Consider the following 14,608-nt stretch of genomic DNA (forward strand, 5'->3'; position numbering starts at 1 on the left):
ATATAGGCAAGCCTTAGGGCATCTTCAAAACTGCATTCCCCTTAAGCTCTCTCTATCGTTAACGTTTCTGATGCTAATAACCTTTAAAAGAGTCCCTAGGCAACTTCTAGGTTATAACTTCTGGGTATAAAGATGTGGTCTATTTTTTGCATAGTCACTTAGAGATCCTGTTTTAGAACTTCGATTAATAAAGACCTTAATTGTGTTCGAGTCGTGCTGTTTGTATGTGTACTTGAGGAGGAAAACTGAGCCTTTATCTACTCCTTCCTATTCTTGTTTGCAAAGTCTTAATTGTTTTGCTTGTCGCCTTAGAATTTTCACCTTCAAAAAGCTTAGGGGTTTGTCTAGGACCACCTATAGGTAGAGGTCCTAACTCCCTCCAGGACCATTAATAAGGGACGGGTAGCAGCACGCGATAGGAATCCGTGACCAACACTCGCTTTGCATGACCAATAAGGGGACGGGAAGGGTAGACACGGATATATGACCGGTGCGCTAATGCCACGCGTAGCTCCTTTCTAAGGAGTGATTACCGGGCATTGTACTGATGTGATCCTACAGGCTAACCAACCTAGGACCTCCCTCTTCCCCAAACCCTCTTTGCTTGAAACTTTATTTTCCTTTCTTTACAACCTGTTTAAATTCTTATTTTTATACAATGCCCCCAACATGCTCTACTCGCAATTATTTGCTTCAATTGTTTATTTATGCACTAATTTGTGAAATGAGTTCGGCCGGGACCCATAGTTGTGGACCAAGAGGGGTGCCTAACACCTTCCCCTCGAGGTTACTTCGAGCCCTTACCCTAATCTCTGGTAATGCAAACCAACCCACGAGTTAATCGCTCTAGGTGCCCTAACGCACCATAATCCGTTAGGTGGCAACTCTTCAAATACCCAATTCCCAAAAGGAAATGAGTCATTACACCCCGTGAATGTCAAAACCCGGACTTCTCCCTGCGAGGAGGGGAAACAAGGGGGCGCGACAGCATGGCGACTCCGCTGGGAAAGTGGAGGCTCTTACCATAACGAACTTGTCTTTACAAGTTAGTCCAAGCATACTTTATCCCGTACCCTTCTCCCTTATTTGAATTTAACTGTCTATTTTAAGAATTTATGATTCTTTTAGTACCTGAAAACTGACTTGTCTCCTTATTTTTCTTTCTCTGTAACTGTCTCTTCAATTATTTAAATGATGTATTTATTTCTTCCTACGTGAAAATACTTTCCTACATGTTATTAACTGCTGCATAATTATGCTCAACATCATACTCCACTCGTGCCAAACAAAATGCTATAGCAACGCTTGATGAGTAGTTGCACCCTTGCTATATCATTACCCCCTAAATTTGGAAAGGCTTATTTGCGGTAAAACTATTCGATCAGCGGTGCAGTCGATGGTTCCGTGCCTTCCCCCTTGAGTTGTCCGCTCAAGGGTACCAGTCTAAAACCCCATAGAAACCTTACTCTGTTTAAATTGTGCATGCATCATGGTCAAACCTAGCCGGGTCAGTTATGTTGTCCACATAATGATCCTTTAAGATAGCCTTGTCCAAAAGTCCACTGGGTTTCCCTAAACCCAAACGGACATCATCAGGTTCCGTGCATTTATTTGGAGAACTAAATGCTTCATGTTAATTGTTGATGTTAAATAGTCGAGTCTGGTGGGGGTAAGGGCCTAACCTTTTTTGCCTTGTAGAAATATGAGACACGAAGTCCCCAGATTCGGCATGGTCACCAATATCCACCCAAGATTGCTGAGTTGGTGGGAAGATTTGCATTCTAGTGACAAAACCCTCGTTAGAAAATATCTGGGTAATCTACCATCCCTCCTGGAGATCCAGCCTAACAACATGATAATAGAGGCTTCTACCTTATTTTGGGATTGTGAAAGGGCCGTGTTCCGCTTTGGGGACATCGAAATGACACCTTTGCTAGAGGAGATAGGAGGACTGGCCGGTCTAGTGTGAGAAACCCTGGGTTTGCTGATGCCTGAGAACCGCACAGGCAAGGGTTTCCTAAAAATGATGGGTTTGAAGAAGAATGCAGAATTGGTATGCCTAAAGGAATCGTACATCCCTTTTGACTACCTATATGAAAGGTACGGTCACAGCAAATCATACCGTACCTACCATGACAAGTTTGCCATCACATCCTTGGGACATATCCATCATAGAGTATTCGTCTTCATGTTTTGCTTCCTGGGTCTGATCGTGTTTCCAATGAAGAAAGGGAGAATCCATACTAGGCTGGCTATGGTAACCAAGACCCTAATGGAGGGGATTGGTGGGCAGACATTCAGCATTGTACCCATGATCATTGCAGACATATACCGAGCCTTAGAGAAGTGTCAACAAGGAGCGAGGCACTTCGAAGGCTGCAATCTACTACTTCAGCTTTGGCTCATGGAACATCTCCAAAAGGGTGAATACCGACAAGAAATTCAGCGAAGGGCCTGGGATGACCACATCGCTTTCCTCCATCCAAAGCAAATGAATTACATCCCCAACATGTTCGCTCGGCCTGAGAATGCCAAAGAATGGGTTGAGCTCTTTGATAACCTGACTGAGGAACAAGTTCAATGGATGATCGAGTGGTTTCCGACAGAGGAATTCATCGCCCGATCTAGAGATGCACCTTTCTTGATACTGATTGGTCTAAGAGGAACATACCCTTACGTCCCTCTTCGAGTTATGAGGCAAGCAGGTAGAAAGCAAGTCATACCCAGGGTCGACAAAATGAGCCATCTTCGAGCTGACTTCCAAAATGATGATAGTCCCCACAAGTGCCAAGCCCAGCACATGTGGCACTGCAAGATCGTAATGGAAAAAAACACCATTGAGCCAGACAGATATCATGCCGGTTGTACCCCTTTCTATTCTGGTTGGTTGGAAGACAATTGGGATGGTCTGGGCAAGCCAGGGTTCGTTCAAGGCCACAGAATTATAGATGAAAAGGCCGAGGTGCAAGTCAAATACAACCAGCTGCACAAAAGGATCCGTGAATGCGAGAGCGAACACCGCGAGATACAAGAGTCCAACAAGAAGCTGATTGAGGAATGGAAAGACATGGCTATCATTGCCAACAAAAGGCTAGGATACTTAGAGCGAAGCATAGTAGAACTAGAGGGAAAATTTCTCAAAAGGGTTGAAGACTGTCAAAAGGCTGAAGGGACCGAAGGTGGACATCTAGCCAGAGCATACCTGTTGCTGGGACTTCGCGAATTGGGGAAGCTGTTCGAAGGAGCCAAGGATGTCGAATCTGGGGAAGGTCTTTCTGGGATCAAATAGATAGGAATTTACTTTTTAGCTTTATGAATGTAATAAGGCCAATGACCATTAGTGACCTTTATTTCTTGCTTATTTAGTGTCGTTTTGGGATTCGCGTATTTTTATCAATAAAATGAGGCATTTAGCATTCTAAGTTCTCTAAATCAATTTGTCGCTAGGCCTACCTCGGGCACAAAGAGGTTCCCAAATTAGGACACGCTTTACATTCCCGCACTATGCGTTTAAATATTGCAATAATTTTTATAATCCCCACTGACTTGATTGCCTTTTGTTTTTATTTTATTTTCTTTCTTTTATTCCCCTCCCAAATGGTTAGTTTGTGCACTCTGGCATCGTTATCTTATTTCACAAGATCCAGGGGCCCTCCATCCACTCCTCCTCCTAGTCCATCTAAAGGAAAGAACAAAGGCAAGAATAAAATGGAAGATTTAAACAACATCAAGGAAGGAGAACACAGCTGAACGGGTAGAGGCCACTGATGGCCAGGGTATTCGGGTTCCTAATGAGAATGTGTCACAGCTTGAACAAAAACTGTTGCAATTCTAGGAAGAGCTCGATCAGGTTCAAAATCTGGCAAACCTGTCATTTTCCCTCAACACCCCAGACATCAACTTCCCCAACGCCCAAAACTCTACACCTCCTCAAAATATCCCAAAATAGCAGAATCATCCCGCACCTCATCATCACGCTGCTCCACCAAAGAACCAATGTAACACCTACCATACCCCAAACAACACTCCACTACTCATCTCAAAACCTCAGAACTCTACAAACGACCATTTCCACACCCATACACCAGGCCACCATAACAATCCTATCTACGTGGAGACCATGCCACACTCATCCCAACCTATCTCATACACACCTGAGTCTGATAAAAAGGATTTGCTTATCAGGAACTTGGCCGAGGAACTTAAGAAACTGACCAACTGGATTCAGGGCGTCGAGGGAAGCAAAGGAATCGAGGGGCTGAACTATGAGGACCTTTGCATACAGCCTGATGTCGAACTGCCTGAGGGGTACAAGCCTCCTAAGTTCGAAATGTTTGATGGTACGGGTGATCCAAGGGTCCATCTGAGGACCTATTGCGACAAGCTGGTTGGAGTAGGGAAGGATGAAGGTATCCGCATGAAGCTGTTCATGAGGAGTTTGGAAGGAGATGCATTGTCTTGGTACATCTACCAAAATCCCAAGAAATGGTCAAGCTGGGTGAGCATGGTATCTGAATTTATGGACAGATTCAGATTTAATACAGAGAATGCACCAGACGTGTTCTATATCCAGAATTTGAAGAAGAAGCCCACGGAGACATTTTGCGAGTATGTTACTCGCTGGAGGTCCGAAGCTGCTAAGGTTAGACCCGCCTTAGAAGATGAGCAAATGAAAAAGTTCTTTGTCCAGGCTTAGGACCCGCAGTACTATGAACGGTTGATGATGATTGAAAATCACAAGTTCTCCGACATTATCAAATTAGGTGAAAGAATTGAAGAGGGTATTAAAAGTGGTATGGTCACAAATTTCGAAGCCTTGCAAGCTACGAATAAGGATTTACAGTCCGGTGGTGTGTCCAAGAAAAGGGATGTGGGGCCCGTGATGGTTGCACAAAGGACCAAGTCTCCCCTCAAATACCAAACTTACCCAACACCTCCACTCACATACCAGCCAACCCCAAATTACCAAGCACCCTCACCCTCGTACCAAGCTCCGCCACCAACTTATCAATCATCTCCACCCCCTACATATCAACCTACTTCACCCAGATACTCCCAACCCGCTCATGTCTACCACACTTATAATTCTCAACTATCCCATTATCAATCACCCCCTGCACGCCAAAACTTCCCTAGACCTCGACCTAATTTTGATCGCAGACCTCAAAAATAATATACCGCCATCGCTAAACCCATCGACCAGCTGTATGAGAAGCTCAAAGCTGCTGGTTATGTCACCCCCATCCCTGCTGCAACCCCTGAGAATCCTTCTCAATGGGTTAACCCAAACAAGTCCTGTGCATACCACTCCGGCATGAAAGGGCACACCATCGATGAATGCCGCTCTTTGAAAGACAAGATACAGTCTCTGATTGATAACAAGATCATTGTGGCAAAGGAACCCGCTCCAAACATCCGCAACAATCCTCTGCCAGACCATAAGGGTGGAGGTATCCACATGATTGAAGTAGAAGATGACTGGGATCCTGAGGGATCATTCGGGTTGATCGCAAAAGGTGATGACCCAAAGAAACCGGCAATTACTCTCAATCTAATCATAGTCCAGATCTAACTGTCTGAGGACGCTGAGGTGAATATGTCTATACCTCTTGAGTTTGAAGCAGCACCACTCGCAAAGACACCGGTACCAATTGAGGTTGAATTCGTGCCTCCGGCAAATGCACCCGCACCATTTGAGGTTGCAGTCTTGCCACCCAAGGCACATGTTCCATTCGAAGTAAGGATAGACGCGCCGATCCCAGTGGAGATGTCAACCACGCCACCCTTCTATACAAATGCTATACCTTGGGACTATACAGCCTAGGCTAGAAGGAAGAGCAAGGTCGGGATTGAAGAAACTGTCGCAGCACAGGGTATGACAAGAACTGGTAGAGTCTATACCCCTGAACATCTAGCTGAGTCAAGCAAGCAAGCCTCCAATCGGCCACCCCTCATCGAGACAGATCCGTACGACCTTTGGAGGAAAGTACAGGCCAAGGAGTATTCGGTCATCGACCAGTTGAACAGGATGCCAGCACAAATATCCATCCTCTCTTTGCTGCAAAATTCTAAGACGCATAGGAATGCTTTGTTGAAGGTGCTGAATGAAGCGTACGTACCAAATAACATCACTAGCGGGGAAATGTCTAATATGGTAGGACAAGTGCTGGAGAGCCATAAGATCACCTTTCATGAGGACGAGCTGCCACCTGAAGGGCTGGGGCACAACAAAGCACTGCACATCACCGTGCAATGCGAAGATTATTTCATCACCAGAATCCTGATCGATGGAGGGTCCAGTCTTAACATTTGTTCGCTGATAACGCTGAAAAAGTTGGGAAAAGGGCTACATGAGATAAAAGATGGAGCAATCAATGTGAAAGCTTCCAATGGTTCTCAGAGGTCCACCATTGGTGAGATTAGTCTATGCCTGCAGATGGGACCAACCTGGTTCGAGGTCGATTTCCAGGTAATAGATGTACCAGTGTCTTACAACTTGCTGCTGGGACGGCCAAGGATCCATGTTGCTGGGGCCGTAGCATCAACGATGCATCAGGCAGTAAAGTTCGAATGGAACCACCAGGAAGTGATCATTCACGGCGACAGTAGCAAACCTATATACAGTCGTCAGACTATTCCGGCAATCGAGGGAAGAAGGAAGCTGGGTGGGGAAACTTACCACCACATTGAATGGGTCAATGCTATCGACAAAGACAAATGGTGGGATAGCAAAATTGATAGTATACTGAGTTGGAGTGGGTACGAGCCTGGCAAAGGGCTCGGCAAGAACCTCCAAGGAATCTCTAAACCCATAAAACTCAAGAAACATGGCACTACCTTCGGTTTGGGATATGAATACACCTGGGAAGAATTTAATAGTTGGTCGCCACCATGGCGCAGTCCTTACTACCCACTAGAGCAGCCAATACCGTATCTGGAGCAGACCTTCTAACAGGCCGACATTATTTATGGGTCAGATGAAGAAGAAGCACTTGCAGCAGTGAAGAACTTGTTTCTAGAGGACGCTGACATGGACTGTTGCGTTATTCTCGAGGAGGAGGGGGAGGAAGGCCCTTCCATACAGGCTGTGAGCAGAGGGGCACATCTCAAGAATTAGACCATCAGGACAACCAAAGCCCGACGAGCCTCGGGGTAGCAAGGCTAAAACAAGCATTATACTGTTTTATTTACTAACGCATTTTTCAATTCCCGCAATAAGATCTTCGATGTTCAAAACAATTATTCAATTTATCAAAAGCATTTTTGATTTTTCTTATGAATTAATATTTATTGCTATCGTTTCTCTCATTACTTTACCTATATAGCATTACTATTACTTGTCTTGATGAACCAATGACTGTGACATGCAATGAGACAACGCAACAAACGGACATGGATTCAGTGGAAGATGACATACCAGACGAGATTGTCAAAGAAGTTAAGAATTTTTAGAACAGACCTAAGTCCAACCTGGACGAGACCGAAATTGTCAACCTGGGAGATTCAGAAAACGTTAAAGAAATGCGAATCAGCATTCACCTGTCACCATCAGAGAAGAAAAAGTACACAGAATTTCTAAAGGAGTACAAGGACATATTCGCCTGGTCGTATGATGACATGACTGGTCTGAGTACGTCTATTGTGGATAACAAACTACCAACCAATCTAATGTGTCAGCCGATAAAGCAAAAGCTCAGAAAGTTCGAGCCTGATATGAGTTTGAAAATCAAGGAAGAAGTCACCAAGCAGATCAACGCTAAGGTTCTCGGGGTAGTAGAATACCCGACATGGTTAGCCAACATTGTGCCAGTGCCAAAGAAGGATGGGAACGTCAGAGTCTGTGTCGACTACCGAGATCTCAATCGGGCTAGTCCAAAAGATGACTTCCCTTTGCCAAATATACACATACTAATTGACAATTGCCCAAGCATGAGCTACATTCATTCGTAGATTGCTTCGCTGGTTGTCATCAGATCTGGATGGATGAGGAAGATGCTGAGAAAACATCTTTCATTACACCGTGGGGAGTGTACTGTTACAAGATGATGCCGTTCGGCCTGAAGAATGCAGGGGCGACTTACATGAGGGCCATGACTACCATCTTTCATGATATGATACACAAGGAGATCGAGGTATATGTGGATGATGTTATTATCAAGTCCAAGAAGGCCACTGACCACATAGAAGATCTAAGGAAGTTCTTCAATAGACTGCGGAAATACAACCTGAAATTAAACCCCACGAAGTGTGTATTTGGGGTTCCTGCTGGGAAATTGCTTGGGTTTATTGTGAGCCTCCGAGGAATAGAACTGGATCCATCGAAGGTCAAAGCCATTCAAGAAAGGTCAAAGCCATTCAAGAACTACGACCACCAAGCAACAAGAAAGATGTGATGAGTTTCTTGGGAAGGCTTAACTACATCAGCCGATTCATAGCACAGTCTATAGTTATCTGTGAGCCGATCTTCAAGATGTTAAAGAAGGACACCGCCACCGAATGGACCAATGACTGCCAAAAGGCCTTCGACAAAATCAAGGAGTACTTGTCAACACCACCAGTCTTAGTCCCGCCTGAGCCAGGTAGACCCTTATTACTCTACCCCGCAGTGTTAGATGGAGTTTGTGGCTGCATTTTGGGGCAGCACGATGAAACAGGAAGGAAGGAGCAAGCCATTTATTATCTCAGCAAGAAGTTCACCCCGTACGAGGCCCGGTATTCTCTATTGGAACACACCTGTTGTGCTTTGACTTGGGTAGCTCAGAAGCTGAGACATTACTTCTGTGCCTATACTACATATCTCATATCGAGAATGGATCCCTTGAAGTACATCTTTCAGAATCCCATGCCCACTGGCAAGCTAGCCAAGTGGCAAATCCTATTGAGCGAGTTCGACATTGTTTACGTAACTCAGAAAAAGGTCAAGGACTGGCACTGGCAGACCACCTTGCTGAAAACCCCTTGGATGGAGAATACGAACCCCTGAAAATGTATTTTCCTAATAAAGAGGTATCATTCGTAGGAGAAGACATTGCAGAATCCTATGACGGTTGGAGAATGTTCTTCGATGGAGCAGTGAACTTCAAAGGAGTTAGCATTGGATCAGTCCTAATATCAGAAACCGGTCAGCATTATCCGGTGTCTGCCAAACTCAGGTTCCCCTGCACTAACAATATGGCCGAGTATGAAGCCTGCATCTTAGGACTCAAAATGGCCATTAACATGAACGTTCAAGAGCTGCTAGTGATTAAATATTCAGATTTACTTATACATCAGGTACGAGGAGAATGGGCAACCAAGAACTCCAAGATACTCCCGTATTTGCACCATGTACAGGAATTAAGAAAGAGGTTCGCGAAGACGGAATTCCAACATGTTCCCAGAATCCAGAACGAGTTCGCCGATGCATTGGCTACCCTATCATCTATGATATAGCATCCAGACAAGAATTTCATTGATCCCATTCCGATGAAAATCCATAATCAGCCAGCTTACTGTGCCCATGTTGAGGAAGAAGCAGACGGAAAGCCTTGGTTTCATGATATCAAGGAATATTTGGTAAAAGGAAAGTACCTAGAGCTTGCAAATCCTACTCAAAAACGCACGTTTCGGAGATTGTCCAACAACTTCTTTCACAGCGGAGGAATCCTGCATAGGAGGACTCCCGATTTAGGATTATTAAGATGCGTTGACACAAAGGAAGCATCCAAGCTACTAGAGGAAATTCATGCTGGGACCTGCGGTCCACATATGAACGGTTTTGTCTTAGCAAAGAAGATACTCTGGGCTAGTTACTTTTTGATGACTATGGAAACGGACTACATCCAGTATGTCCGAAAATGCCACCGCTGTCAGATACATGCAGACATGATAAAGGTACCTCCAAACGAGCTTAACACTACAAGCTCACCATGGCCGTTTGCCGCCTGGGGAATGGACGTTATTGGACCAATCGAGCCGGCCGCTTCCAACGGACACAGGTTCATCCTAGTAGCCATCGACTATTTTACCAAATGGGTCGAAGCAGCATCTTACAAAGCAGTGACTAAGAAGTCGTGGCAGACTTTGTCCGCGACCGCATTGTTTGTCGATTCAAAATTCCAGAGTCAATCATTACTGATAATGGCTCCAACCTCAATAGCGACTTGATGAAAGCTATGTGCGAAACTTTCAAGATCAAACACAAGAATTCCACAGCCAACAGACCTCAGATGAATGGAGTTGTAGAAGCCGCCAACAAGAATGTCAAGAAGATATTGAGGAAAATGATAGAGAAGCATAGACAGTGGCACGAGAAGTTATCATTTGCTCTACTGGGATATCGCACCACAGTCCGCACATCGACCGGGGCAACCCTCTATATGCTGGTTTACGGTACAGAGGCTGTCATTCCCGCTGAAGTAGAAACTCCTTCCCTAAGGATCATACAAGAAGCTGAGGTCGACGACGCAGAGTGGGTAAAAAGCCGTTATGAGCAACTAGCCCTTATAGACGGAAAGAGAATGAATGCAGTATGCCATGGTCAACTCTATCAGAACAGAATGTCCATGGCCTTCAACAAAAGAGTCAAGCTAAGACAGTTCACACCGGGGCAGCTAGTGTTGAAGAAAATTTTTCCGCATCAAGACGAAGCCAAAGGGAAGTTCTCTCCCATACTTGCAGAAATGGACGGAGAAGTCTGGCCAAAGCCGATCAATTCAGATGCAGTCAAGCATTACTATGTGTAGTCTTTATGCATTCCTCATATGATGTAAATTGACTACGCCTGACCTGATTCCCGTTTAAGAGGGGATGCGTGGGTAGCCCTATGGGTTCGATCACAATTCACAAAATTTCATTTCCCCCCCCCCCCCTCCCGTAATTGGAAACTAGGGCAGAATTTTGAGGAGGACCCTCAATATTCCGAAGTAATTTCAGCCGATCGATGCACGAGCAACAGTCAGAAACGTCAACCCATCAAACTGGGGAAGAATTTTGAGGAGGACCCTCAAAATTCCGTAACAGGAGAGGTTGCAATGTCCTGAACAACATCACAGTCGTCGGTTCATCTAGAAGCTATTTTTAATCATACATTTATGTCATACTTTTACAAAATCATGCATGTTTATTATTGAAATTACTTTGTTTAGCAACGCTACCCCAATGACACAGACGGCATCACCAGATCAAAGCCAAACGAGTCAAGCAAAGCCAGCGAGGATACAAACTAACCTCCCCCTTACAAAACTCACAATTTTTCTTTGGATGCAGGCACTAGGATTGCGAAATCCTTAAACATACTGTACGCCCAAGGGACAAACATTGTTCTCAGAACCGTTGCACTTGCCAACATTTGCTATCAGCACACACCAAAAATGCTCTGTAGTCACAATGCTCCCCGTAATCACAACGCCACAATCTGCTATCAGCTAAGAAAACTCTACTGTCATTTGTTATTCCAATTTGCATAAGGCTACTATTCTGCCTTCCGAGACTAAGCTCTGTCTCCCTCTGCATCTGCATTGCATAAGGCTACTATTCTGCCTTCCAATTTGCATAAGGCTACTATTCTTCCTTCCTAGACTAAACGATGTGTCCCTATGCATCTGCATTTCATAAGGCTACTATTCTGCCTTCCAATTTACATAAGGCTACTATTCTTCCTTCCGAGACTAAACGATGTCTCCCTCTGCATCTGTATTGCATAAGGCTACTATTCTGCCTTCCAATTTGCATAAGGCTACCATTCTGCCTTCCGAGACTAAGCACTGTCTCAATCTGCATTCTTGCATAAGGCTACCATTCTGCCTTCCGAGGTTAAGCTCTATCTCCATCTGCATTTGTATCTTTGCATAAGTCTACTTTCCTACCTTTCGCGGCTAAGCTCTGCCTCCAATTTTCTTCGAAACTAGCGCTATCTCAAGCACTATTTATCTCGCTTTTCTTACGGGCCAAGCTCCGCCCTTCAATTCGCAAGACTAAGCTCTGTCTTGTCCGCATCATACTACTGTTTCCTTCATGGGCTGAAATATCGTCAACTCATCCTAAGGCATCATCATTCAGAGGCATCATCTTCATGGCCCGAGAATACCATGTCATGGCCTGAGGATCTCTTTCAATCTTTTGCATATCATTATTCAAAGGCGTCATGGTTCGCAGGCACCATCATCATAGCCCGAGAACATCATTTCATGGCCTGCGAATCCTGCACCAAACAATCCATGGCCCAGGACATCATGGTCTGAGGACGCCATCCCTAGCCGTCCAAAGACAACATTCATGGTCCAACGGGAATTTGCATCATGTTTAAATTACGCAATATATGCTTGTATCAATTATTTGAAGGTAACCCGGCGAGCAACGGCTATCCCAGCAGGAGCGATCCCGCTCCAGTTTTCCCAGCCATATCAAACCTCACCATTCTCGTAAACCGTTCACTCCCCCGGCCCTAGATGTTGCGTCCGCTCTTGAGATGACTTCACCGGTATACTTTGCCGACGAATCCAGAACTACACATGGCCTAATTCTTATAAAACCAGGGATATGTAGGCAACTCGGAAACCAGAGCTCGGCCTCTGCTTGTCAAAGCATCCCATCCGGTCAAAATTGGCCATCATTTCTTTACTCGAAAACTCTTTCATCCTTCCCGGGTAAAGAGGGGTAGCTGTTGATACCCAATTTTTCCCTATATATTTTAAATATGCAAAAATACCTTCGAAATAGCATATATATGCATATATAAGCATGCACAAGGTTTTTATTATTTTTTTCATAATTTTAAGGGTGTAATTGATTTATTTTATCCCTAAAACCCCAATAAATATTTTTTCAAATTATTTTTGTGATGATTTACTCATTTAATTGTTATACTTATGTCAAAATATGGCTAATATATTTTTCATGCATTTTTATAATTACATTTAGTATTTTTTAAGCTAAATTGCATATAATTGCAATGTTAGCCCATTTAGTGTATCATTACATTTTATGTGCATAAAATTGGTCCCTATATTTTTAAAATTACAATTATATATTTTAAATCATTTTGGCACATTAAATTATTTTCCAAAAATCAGTTGTTATTTATTAAAATTAAAATAGTGAAAATTGGCTATTTAAATTATAGCCGGATTTGGCATTTCAATTGCAGCCCAAATTGGACCCAACCCCAACCCAATTCTTATTAAAATACCCGACCCATACCGTACATATACTTACCCGACCCATCTACCCGATCAAATCTTGGCCGTTGATCTCCCAAATCAATGGTCCATACCCATTATTTCCTTTTTTAATTCCTAACACCTCCTAACCCTAGCCATTTTTTACAGCCTGCCGCCTTCAGTTGCTCTCGTCTCCTCTCTTCTCTCAACCTAACCCTAATCCCTCTTCAACCGCCGCCTCCTTCTCCGGTCTTCTCCGGTGACCACCTTTCAACCCCAAGCCTCCAATGGCTCCTCCACTGCCTTGCTCATCTTCTCTGAGGCCTTCAAGGGCCCTGGGCCACGCCGACTTATGTCTAGGGTTACTGTTTTGGCTGTTCATGACTTCTCCGGTGTGGTTCAGAGCAAAATCACACTATATTGGTTACGATCTTTGAAGTTCTAAACAGGTTCTACCGTTTCTAATTTTTGTTTACACCTCCTAGATCTGGGCATTTTTTAAACGATTCAAGTCTGCTCCTTTTATGTTTTACACTGTTCTTGAACTTCTCTTGCAAAATCATCGATTTAAAGTTGTTTTACTTTCTTTTAAAATTTATGTTCTCTTATTCTTTCATTCTGCTCACTATCCTCTTTACTGGTATGTCCTAGTTTCAATTCACAGTTCCAACAACAATATGATTCTCTTATTGTTTCAGTTCATCTTGTTTCTTGTTTTCTTCTATTTGTGGTTTTGTTGTGAAACTTGTAGTTGAGGGTTACATTATTAGCATGTCTCCCCCTCCCTTGAGACCAGTATATTTCCCATTCTGTTTGTTTCTGAGCATGTTTACACCAATCATCACTTACTTGTTATATGTTTACCACCATGAAGTCCCCAAATCCCTATTCCCCTGCGTGTGAGTCTGTTCTTTATGTCTGATTTTGTGATTATGTCTAGTTAGCTGCTTCTGGGCATGACTATACTAATTCCCAGGTCATTGCTTATTTATGTGTCCTATGTATTCCCAAACTCCCTTGACCCCTATGTGTGACTACTGAGTTTACTTGGTTTTGCGAATTGTCTATGTGCAAACCTGTCCTAAGGTACTTGGACTTCTGTTCATCTCCTCAACCCTTTTCTTTAAACAGTCTCTATTGCTTTACTAAAATGCTTTCAAACAGGCCCTCTTTTATATAGTTTTTCACTAAAATCACTTTCACTCTACTCTTAGCAAATAAGTTCTGCCCCCTCTAGTATGTGTACTTCCTTGGGATCCTCTCGAGAACCCTCTAAACTCTAGCATACTGAGGCTGGCCCTTCCACACTGCACTTGTTTAATTTTGGTTACAGAGTCTAGGTTTAAGCACTGCCCGGGATCCTTGAGATCCTTAGGGAACTTTGATGCACCTAGACTATGTCATTGTCTATGGAATTGAGGCACATGAGGTCATTCGAGGCTTTGGGGAATCTGGGCCTAATTGAAGGC

Source organism: Nicotiana attenuata, unplaced genomic scaffold (genome assembly GCF_001879085.1).
Source record: "Nicotiana attenuata strain UT unplaced genomic scaffold, NIATTr2, whole genome shotgun sequence".
Taxonomy (NCBI): Eukaryota; Viridiplantae; Streptophyta; class Magnoliopsida; order Solanales; family Solanaceae; genus Nicotiana; species Nicotiana attenuata.